Source organism: Saccopteryx leptura, chromosome 1 (genome assembly GCF_036850995.1).
Source record: "Saccopteryx leptura isolate mSacLep1 chromosome 1, mSacLep1_pri_phased_curated, whole genome shotgun sequence".
In the NCBI taxonomy this organism is placed as follows: domain Eukaryota; kingdom Metazoa; phylum Chordata; class Mammalia; order Chiroptera; family Emballonuridae; genus Saccopteryx; species Saccopteryx leptura.
This window is the reverse complement of record NC_089503.1, coordinates 372,125,380-372,132,628: the sequence shown is the minus strand read 5'-3', so window position 1 is coordinate 372,132,628 and position 7,249 is coordinate 372,125,380.

Sequence of the window (7,249 nt, the reverse complement as noted above, 5' to 3'; positions counted from 1 at the left end):
GATCATCTAGGAAAATGAGATGTATCAACAACAGAAAGTGGCTGAGAACGACTTTAAAAGGCATCTTTATTAAAGATACCGAACTTCTGTGCTTGTCATAGGCTCCTTTTACAACAGGATGAAGCCATGGACTCCATTTCAGAAAAATGTTCCAAGATTAAAAGCTAAAATACAGCTGACCCTTGAACAACATGTGTTTAGACTCTGTGGGTCCACTTCTGTGCGGATTTTTAAAACGAATGCTGTAAATATACTTTCTCTTCCTTATGATTTCCTTAAGATTTTTTAAAATCTACTTTCCTGTGGTTTAAGAAGACAGTATATAAGACATAAAACATACAAAATATGTGTTAATTGACTTTATGTTTTGGTAAGGCTTCTTGTAAATAATCAAATTTTTATTTATTAACAGCCAAAATTTATACGCTATTTTCACCTTTGTAGAGGTTGGCGCTCTTTTTCTGAAATTGAATTTACTGGTGTGACACTGGTTAACAAAATTATACAGGTTTTAGGTGCCCAATTCTACACCACATCTCTGTACATGATATTATCTGTTCACTCCCCTAAGGTTGGCACGTTATGCCCCTGTGTTGTTCAGGGTCAACTATAGTATATACAGGATCACAAAAGAAAGAAAATATATTAAAACATTTTTAAAAATATTTTTTAATTTTTAATAAAATGATTAGATTGCTTCTTTATTAGCACATTGACTAAGATCCAGCAATAATTATTTTAATATTGATTATTAATGTGTATAGATAATGTTATTGGCTATATGAAGCAGCGAAACTAGGATATAAAAATACCTGTGACCTCCACTGAAGACAAATCACAGGAGCTGCTAATGCTGTTACAGTGCATTACCTTCACTTTTAGTATAAGTTAATATTACATTTCAGTGAGAAAATAGTGAAAAAATATATTCATGTAAATTTACAGACCATGTGTGTATGTGTGCATGTATGCGTGTGTGTATGTGCCTGTGCATGCGTACTTACTCCTTCTTTCCCTGCTCCTCACAAATAAAATGCCACTGGTAGTGTAAGAGACAGTAAGAGTGTATACCCACGTATCATAAATATGTGCCTCCTCCAGTCTTAAACCTCTTCCTCTAAAACAATACAGTGCCAAATTTTTCCAACTCTAAGGTTAAAAATTTCAATTAGAAAAGCAATTTAATTTTTACAAGAATCTGCTAGAAACAATTCAAACATAATTCAGAGTATATTTTGTCTGCAATATTTAAAATGTTGCATTAAAAGAATCAAGTTAGAAAGACTTATGATTACCCTCCTTTCTCTTGCAATCTGAAATTAATATCTGTCTATTTATCTATTATATTTATCTTCCTACTTACCTTCAATCTATCATTAACTTACTATAACCAAGAAAATTGCTGAAAGTTAGACACATTAGGTATCTGAAATAGTGAAAGCATGTGTGTGCGCACTGAGATTTACGGGGGCAAACAAAGAAAAATCAAAGAACGAAGCAATGATACTGAAGAGAAACTGCATCTTTTACAATCTTGCTGTGAATGCTTGACTGATGATGTCTTCTCTCTAAATAGAGTTTTGAGAAAAGAATAGAGGTATAAATTCTTTTATTGCTATCAGGGAGGTAACATGCTAAAATATTTGTGGGTAAACCTGATTTTTTTTTTTTTCATCTCAATTTTTTTTTCCATGAGCCTGTACCAGTGCTATGCAAAAGTACCCTCTGGGAAGTATTTATTATACTTATAAAGAAATTGAGAAGGGGAATGAGATCCTACTGACCTGTTCATTAAAGTTGTAATGTTCAAAGCATTTTCTTATTTGTGATCTTGTTATATATTTACAAATCCATAAGGCCGGAGAGGCAGTGGCTATTCTCTTTCCTACGCAGTCCTCTACCACATCTTGTTCAAGTAGACATGCCACTCAGGTACAGAATTAGACACTTAGCCCGGGCTAGTTTAGCCATGTTCTTCACTTCAAAAGTAAGGACTTTTTTTTTTTTGGCCCAGGATATGAAGCCTAAATTGAACTAATATTTTCCTAAACTTCCAAAACTTCCAAAAGAAATTAATCAAATCATTGTGATTGACACCTTAGATTCTCTATTTAATTCTAAATTCTCCAGAGTTCAAAAGGTCTTCATAATGAAGGAGATGGTTTTGTCCTCCTAGAAGGAAGAGCTCTTCAGTCTAAGAAAAAGTATGCTTATTATCTTTGGATAGGCAGGATATGCTTTGTTGATAGCTTAAAACCATATTGGGGTCAACTTTACCTTTAAAGTCGGGACAAAGAACCTGAGGATGATGTGCTTTCAGGTGATTCTGTACCCCAGACAGGCACCTTTGGCACTTTGACCCTATGAATTCTGGTTTCTCCAAGTCTAGACTCTTAAGAGAGGGTTGTTTCTTCTAAAATTGGAACTTTTTAAAAATTATTTTGTATTTTTTCCAAAGCTAGAAGTGGAGAGGCAGTCAGACAGACTCCCGCATGCGCCCTACCTGGAGCCACCCGGCATGCCCACTTAGGGGGTGATGCTCTGCCCATCTGGGCGTTGCTCCGCTGCAACTGGAGCCATTTTAGCACCTGAGGCGGAGGCCCTGGAGCCATCCTCAGTGCCTGGGCCAGCTCTGCTCCAATGGAGCATTGGCTGCGGGAGGGGAAGAGAGAGAGAGGAAGGAGAGGGGGAAGGGTGGAGAAGCAGATGGGCACTTCTCCTATGTACCCTGACTGGGAATTGAATATGGGACTTCCACAGCCGGGCTGATGCTCTACCACTGAGCCAACCCACCAGGGCCTAAAAATGGAACGTTTAAAAAATTATTTTTTAACCTCTTCAAGTCTTCTTTTTTATCTTACTTGAGCTGGCAGAACTGAGCATGTATTTTCTTTACTACCATCCCATCACCCCACCACATCCAAATTGAAGTACTACTACATGTATTAATAGATAGTAGCTAATAACGAACAGCTACTAAATGGTAAGAAGGCCAGCTGTCTTCTCTCCCAATGCCTTTTCTCCTAAACATGCCATTTGTGATACTGGTAGCAATAGAAACACAGGCTAGAATTTTTTATTCATGGAATATATAACTAATAAATTCCTCTCATCCAAATTCCTGTTAATTGCACTTTATTTTTTGCCTTAACATGAGGTATTTTATGTTAAATACCTTTGCTTTCTAGAATTTTTTACTAATCTTGTAGTTATAATCTCCTAACATATCAGAATAGTTTTTACACTATGGAATGTTGATCCCTCAAATATAAAATTTGTTGTGGAGAATAATTTTCAATAAGAGATAAAAACTAAAAGAAAATAAAAAGATTCTGCGTGATTGGTAGTGGTGCAATGGCTAGACCTGGAACTCTGAGAACCCAGGTTTGAAACCCCAAGGTCACTAGCCTGAGCACAGGCTCACCAGCTTGAGCATGGAGTTGCCGACTTGAGTATGAGATCATAGACATGACCCCATGATTGCTGGCTTGAGCCCAAAGGTCACTGACTTGAACAAGGGTCCATTGGCTCAGCTGGAGCCACCTGGTCAAGGCATATCTGAGAAGCAATCAATGAACAACTAAAGTGCTGCAACTATGAGTTGATGCTTCTCATCTCTCTCCTTTTCTGTCTCTCTTTCTGTCTCTGTCTCTCTCTTGCTAAAAAAGAAAAAAGAAAGGAGATTTTGTATTTATGGAAATGTTGTTAGAAATGAATATTATAATAAGAAAAATTAATCAAGGACTAATGGATACCACTACATAAAATGTGAAATCTTTCACAAACCTTTAGCTGATAATTTTACTAAGTAAAAGATAAGATCAAAGACATTGGAACAATTTTTTTCAATATATCAATATATTTAATTATGTATTTTCCCACATATTTTGTTATTTGAAATTCATAGTCTTAATCTCATGTTAATTTTTCCATAATATAAACTTTGAAATTATACCTTTAATATTGGATAACAATCTAGATGTTAATACAAGTAAAAAGATTGTTGTAATTAGCATTTCAGTACATACATAATTTTCCAAGGTGTTCAAGTAAATGGAGTTGATATAGTCACTGAGAAAGTAAAAGTTGTGTAGTTACCATTATAGTGAATGCTCTCTGCAGGTAAACATAATTTTTTTAAATTTGCTCATTACTTCATATGTGGAATGATAAATGGAAAGTAATCATTAAAAATAGTATGGGGGCTATGGGCGGAAATGTTAAATCTCAAGGAAAAACCTAATCCCCCAAGTGATAATGGTGAAATGAGAGCACAGGGTGTGTGCCTTCTGATCCCGAGAGTTACGTTTCCAAGCAGGGGCCATATATAGTGTAAATATTTCCGTAATGATAATATTTGTATATAAAATGTCCATAGTATTGAGAGCACCTTTTTATGTGTCTCATTTCTTTTTATATGGCATTGTAGTTGTTTATTTACCAATAATGAAATGTGCCAGCCCATTGGGCAAAATCTTTACACCCGCATTTATATAATCCTTAAAATAATTCCGTAGGCTGGATATTATTTTTTTATTTTACATCTTAGGAAGCCCAAGTTCATAGAGTTTAAGTCCCTCAGTGACAGTCTCATAGTACATTAGTAAAGAGTAAACCTGAAATTTGAACTCAGCTTTGTGTAATTCATCTCTAGGTTCTTATAGCCCCACAGTGTGGGGCTGCAGGCTACTCATCTAAATTCATTTCTTGATGTTTTTGTTGTACTCACGGTCCTACTAATCAAACGTGGTTAATGGATATTTAATTTTAAAGAATAGGGTGGGCAGAGTGATGTACTAACACACCTGGCTTAGTTCTGGATTCCCATGATGATCTGGCTGAATTAACAATATGACCTTGAGTAAGTTAGTTCTCCTTTGTGTGCCTCAGATTCTTAAGATAGAAATAGTTGATTGTTGTGAAAATTGCATACGATCATGAATTTGAAATCTAGAACGTCTACAAATAGGAACTATTGGCAACATGATGAAATTGATCATCCTAGGGGTGGTCTTCAATTCAGCTTTAGCCTGCCAATGCCATTATACTGGCCAAGTCTTCAAGGCCTTTGTTTTTGGGTATAAATTTTGCCTTCTGTTTTTTGTTTGTTTATTTGTATCTTCTTGGTGTGAGAACCGCAGGAAGCTTTCTATAATAGTATGACAAGCAATGGACTCTAGAACCAAAATACAGGATTTAGGACCATTCCACACATTTCTTACTCAGTGACTGATGCTTTTGGTAAGTCATTCAGAAAGTGCAAAGAAGCAGAAGTAGCTCAGAGAGCTTAACTCCTCATTATTATTTATGTTAATGGACTGTTGTTTCTTAACACAGCTGCAGCAGTATTTCTGTGCGACTTGACACAAATATTAAATCGATGCTAATTTTATAGTTTTCTGTGCCCTAGATGCCCCTCCAGCAGCAGGTGGCTCCCTTGAGCTGTACTTTCTGTGATTCAGATGTCTGCCTGGAATTCCCCTACCTCACGGTGGATGTCAACTCTCTTTCAACAGCCTGGAAGGAAGGGCCGACTAGCTCCAGGAAACCCAGGTGACCACATTGTTTTCAAAATGTTAATTCTGTGTTTCTGAATATATGCTGGAAATACGGTGATGTACAGATTCTCTCTCCTCTGTTGAGGAAAACAACTTGCCTATGTTTCTCCTCTAGTTTCCCTGATTCAAGGTTTATTATGTGTGGTGAATTTATAATTCTCTTTCGGTTAAATAGAAAAGACTAAGCAATTCATTGACATGCTCATTTGTGGTAATTTTCCTGGCCTCATATGCTTGATGGTGATAAGAGAGAGTAAATGTATTACACATCACACTGTCGACATTTGATGCTTTCCCAAATTGGGTGGATATTTTTCCTTTATTAGATCAACACTGTGTAATCATTCTTCTGAGGAGCTGGAAATCCCAACCAGGCTATTTTAGGTTAAACGATTTTAGGTTTTATATTTTACACATTTTATATTGGGAAGGCAGAAAATGATTTTAGATTTTCTGTATGCTGGCAGGTTATTTTAAAAATATAGAATTCTGAATCTGTTTCTGCCTCACTCGAGCCCTCATTTTGGAAAGTGACACTTTGAGCAGAAAGTGCTGGGGTTCCCCATGTTTAGGTGCTTAAGCTTCAGTCTAGAGATTTTATTACCCTATGAGTTGGCAGAAAGTGGCTGCCAAGATAGTTTAAAGTACAACCAAGCAAATCTAACTCAAACCTGTAAATAAATAAACACACCCAAACACAAGTCAGGGGTTCCAAGGCTGAATACCCGCAGAAACCAGACAGATAATAAAGATGAGTGAAGCACATCAGTGTAGTGAAAGAATAGTGTAAAAATGGAGAAATAGAGACTTTCTCTCTGCCTGACAACATTCATAACCAAAAACTTGTAATAAATATGCTACCTAAACAAAATGGATCTAGCTGCAATCTAATGTTGAATACATGCTTAAGGCCCATGCAGTGAGGTCAGAATTTGGATTCTTGCCCTGGCCGGTTGGCTCAGCGGTAGAGCGTCGGCCTGGCGTGCGGGGGACCCGGGTTTGATTCCCAGCTAGGGCACATAGGAGAAGCGCCCATTTGCTTCTCCACCCCCCCCCTTCCTCTCTGTCTCTCTCTTCCCCTCCCGCAGATGGGGCTCTGTTGGAGCAAAGATGGCCCGGGCGCTGGGGATGGCTCCTTGGCCTCTGCCCCAGGCGCTGGGGTGGCTCTGGTCGCGGCAGAGCGACGCCCCGGAGAGCAGAGCATCGCCCCCTGGTGGGCAGAGCGTCGCCCCTGGTGGGCGTGCCGGGTGGATCCTGGTCGGGCGCATGCGGGAGTCTGTCTGACTGTCTCTCCCCGTTTCCAGCTTCAGAAAAATACAAAAAAAAAAAAAAAAGAATTTGGATTCTTGCCTCTCCCTTGTTTTGTTTTGTTCTGTTCTGTTCTGAAATATATAGTGCTAGTAAGAATAAAGAGTCACAACCAGTGGTGGGTATACACGTATTACCGGCAATAAGATTCAGATGACATAAAATAGAGAATAATAATTCAAAAGGGACACATTTTAGTAGAGATAATTTCCTAATCAAGATGGTTTGTTGTGCCTCAAAAGATTCTTCAAAACAAACTAGACTATTTTATTTTTTTTTCATAATAGAAAAATATCATTCATATTAATCATCTGCTTCAACATTTCTTCTGATAATCTCCAGCTTTCTCTTAGATAGTAGAAATGAGTAGGATTTAGGGGAGA